Source organism: Callospermophilus lateralis, unplaced genomic scaffold (genome assembly GCF_048772815.1).
Source record: "Callospermophilus lateralis isolate mCalLat2 unplaced genomic scaffold, mCalLat2.hap1 Scaffold_544, whole genome shotgun sequence".
Lineage (NCBI taxonomy): Eukaryota > Metazoa > Chordata > Mammalia > Rodentia > Sciuridae > Callospermophilus > Callospermophilus lateralis.
Window position 1 is genome coordinate 314,670 of NW_027514472.1, and position 2,895 is coordinate 317,564.

The window sequence follows — 2,895 nt, forward strand, 5'->3', positions numbered from 1 at the left end:
TCTCTCTCTCTCTCTCTCTCTCTCTCTCTCTCTCTCTCTCTCTCTCTCTCTCTCAATAAAAGATACTATTCTTGTGGTTGTACATGATATGAAGATTCATTTGTGCTGTATTCATATATGAACATAGGAAAGTTATGTTGAATTCATTCTGCTGTCTTTTTTAATCCTATCTTTTCCCTTTACTTTTATTCCCCTTTGTCTAATCCAATGAACTTTTCTTTCTCACCCCACTCTTTGTTATGTACTAGCATCCACATATCAGAGAGAATATTTAACCTTTGTTTTTTTGGGGTTTGAATTATTTCACATAGTATAGTAGCCTACAGATTCATGCATTTAAAGGCAAATACCATAATTTTATTCTTATTTATGACTGAGTAATATTCCATTGTGTATATATACTACATTTTCTTTATCCATTAATCTGTTGAAGAGCACCTACGTTGTTCCATAGCTTAGCTACACTGAATTGAGCCACTATGAACATAGATGTGGCTGTGGCACTGTACTATGCTATTTAAGTCCTTTGAGTATAGACTGAGGAGTGGCTTAACTGGGTGAAATGGTGGTTCCATTCCAAGTTTTTGAGGAATCTCTATACTGATATCCAGAGTGTTTACCCCAATTTGCAATTTCACAAACAATGTATGAGTATACCTTTTCCCCTAAATCCTCACCAACATATATTATTATTTTTTTAGGATTAAATAATTTATTTTAAAGAAACTTTTCTCATAAATGTTTCATCAATGTACATAATAACATTATATGTATTCACAATTGAAGTAGAAACACCTTCAAAACTACCATGAAAAATAAGAGAGAAATCTTTGAACAATTAAGGTTTTGTGCCCTAAAGAAATCTGGTTTACAAGATAGGAATGTTGATTACACAAATGGCTTAGTCAGTCAGGACTAAACCTTTTTTTTTTTCATATCTCCACATAAAAAGAAATATATTGAGTTTATACATTCTCCTGATGTCAAAATTGGTCCAGTTGACTAATCAAGCTAAATTCCTTTCTTCTTTTTCATTTTTATATTTTGGAGACAAGATTATGCTTTGTAGCCCAGGCTGTCCTCAAATTCCTTCATTCATGCAATTTGATCCTCTGGCCTCAGATTCCCCAAGTAGTTGGGACTACAGGTTATGCATCACTGTGCCTGACTCCCTGATTTTGTTAAACAGGAAAAAGGACACACAAAATTTATTACATGCCTAAGGCAAAGTAGTATTAGACTCCAATAAAATGAAATTCTTTAACCCCATTTACTATCTTTAAGTAACTACTATAAATCACTGATCAATGATGAATAAAGGTAGAATACTAATTCCATTCAATCAGTTTTTGAAATGTACTATTTTGAGAAACAAGTCTTTTGGGCTAAAAATGAAAATTTTTCTTTAAGGAACAAGTGCATTTTTAACAGATTCTGGAACTTGGCTCACATAGTAGTCATAATTCCTCAGTGTGGCCAGGACCCCTGCGGAGTTCATATGCTTCACTTCCTTATTGTACTGAAGGGCATTTCCATGGATATCGGTTAACTTGCCTCCCACAGCATGTAAGATAACTTTGGGAGTACAAGTGTCCCATTTCTTACATCCAGGGCTTGCAAATACATAAGCAGAAGCTTTGCCTTCGATCAGCTGAATGATCTTATTTCCTGCTCCTCCTACTCGCAGCACATCATCAGGGTTCATAGCAGAAACACAGTCTGTAACCAACTTGTTGCTATGGGATTGGGTAGTTCTGATAATGTGTTTCCCGGCAGGGACTTCTTTCAGCTGAAACCCAAAGGAACCTAAACCTAAAACTCCCCAGATTGTCCTCCCCAACACAGGATCTGGTCCTGCCTGGTAATTGTAATATGGTTGGTTGATAATGCCTGCTATGGCTTTTTCTTCATAGGCAATTCCAAGAAGAACTGTTACATTGTCAAGAAGACCTTCAGTATATTCCTTGGTACCATCCAGAGGATCAACCCAAACCACAAGGTCTTCCTCTTTAATAGCACTGTACTGTGATGGGCATGGTTGCTTCAATATTTCCTCCCACTGACCATCTTTAATCAGCTCTTGATCCACTTCTTCAGGAGGGAGATCCTCTTCCCCTATAATTGTCAGTTTGGGGAATTTCCGTGCCAGTGAAGAACATATGCTCATCTGTACTAGTCAGTCAGCTTCTGTCTGCAGGTCTGTTGCAGAGGTCTTTTCCACGATACCCAGGTCTCCTTCAGCAATAACACGTCTAACTATAGTTCCTGCCTTCTGAGCAATAGAATACGCTGAAGCTACCAATAGCATCAACACAGTGTGACTCGAAGCCATGATGCTCCTTTGTCAAATTTGCAAGGACAGCGGACAAAAGATGCTCTAGGGGTAACCAAACTGGGGTTACCAAACCACAGGTCCCTCGGTATGTCCAGTACCGTGTTTCCGTGCAGCCAATACCAACATATATTATTAATTGTATTCATGATAATTGCTATTCTGACTGGAGTAAGATAGAATTTCAGTGTAGTTTTAATTAACATTTTTCTAATTGCTAGAGATTTTGAACACTTTTCATATATTTGTTGAACATTTATATGTGTTTTTCTGTGAAGTACCTGTTCAGTTCCTTTGCCCATTTATTGTATTGTTTGGATTATTGTGTGTGTGTGTGTGTGTGTGTGTGTGTGTGTGTGTGTGAAGTTTTTTGAGTTTTTTATATAACCTTGAGGTTAATACTCTATCTGAGGTGCAGGTGGTAAAGACGTTTTCTCATCTGTATCTCTTCATGCCCTTGATTATTTCCTTTTTGGTTTGATAGTTTTCTGTTTATTGATTCTTGATTTTACTTCTTGAGCTTTAGGAGTCTTGTTGAAGAAGACAGTTCCTTAGAAAACATT

At 36.9% G+C, this 2,895-nt stretch overlaps 1 pseudogene; it reads right to left on the reverse strand.

Moving 5' to 3' along the window:
• Nucleotides 1–1,405: 1,405 nt before the first annotated feature.
• LOC143390394 (3'(2'),5'-bisphosphate nucleotidase 1 pseudogene) lies at nucleotides 1,406–2,347 on the reverse strand (annotated as a pseudogene).
• Nucleotides 2,348–2,895: the final 548 nt, after the last annotated feature.